Here is a 726-nt window from a genome sequence, read left to right as displayed (position 1 = left end):
GCCCGGGGATGGGGGAGCCTGGTGGCCTGCCGTCTATGGGGTCACACAGAGTTGGAAACGACGGAAGTGACTTAGCAGCAGCAGCAGCAGCATCCTATATGAATGTGTAACACAATCCCTTCCTCCTTTTTAAGTCTGCATAGTCCACCAATTCAGAAGGTAAACAGCTAATGGGTTTAAGTTTCTTAGCAAGTGATCAATAAAACAAATACCAAATTTCAATGAGTGGATTTTCATATAAATCATTTTTTGTAGAAAGCTTGTACAAACATTTCCTGTGGGAATATTTAAATTAAAAAAATTTTAATTAGGGTATAGCTGTCTTACAATGCTGTGTTAGTTTCTGCTGTACAAGGAAGTGAATCAGCTACATGTATATAAATATCCCCTCTCTCTTGGACCTCCCTCCCTACCACCATTTCCACCCTTCTAGGTCACCACAGCGCACCAAGCTGAGCTCTCTGTGGTATACAAAAACAACTTCCCACTAGCTATTTGTTTTACACATGGTAGTGTAGATATGTCAATCCTAATTTTCCAACTTATCCCCTTAACCAGAGTCAGCCATCTATTCTTTACATTTTTACATCTAAAAATTATGACATTTTATATATGTAAAGATTGGAGAAGGAAATGGCAACCCACTCCAGTGTTCTTGCCTGGAGAATCCCAGGGACGGGGAAGCCTGGTGGGCTGCCATCTATGGGGTCGCACAGAGTGGAACAC

The 726-nt window shown here is 41.7% G+C and overlaps 1 protein-coding gene across 1 annotated transcript in view; it reads right to left on the bottom strand.

The window, feature by feature from the left end:
* Positions 1–726, bottom strand: part of LOC104982649 (multidrug resistance-associated protein 4-like) — a 350332-nt gene that overhangs the window by 332575 nt on the left and 17031 nt on the right.

This window comes from Bison bison, unplaced genomic scaffold (genome assembly GCF_000754665.1).
Source record: "Bison bison bison isolate TAMUID 2011002044 unplaced genomic scaffold, Bison_UMD1.0 scf7180017864535, whole genome shotgun sequence".
Classification (NCBI taxonomy): domain Eukaryota; kingdom Metazoa; phylum Chordata; class Mammalia; order Artiodactyla; family Bovidae; genus Bison; species Bison bison.
This window is presented reverse-complemented; position numbering and strand designations above follow the sequence as displayed.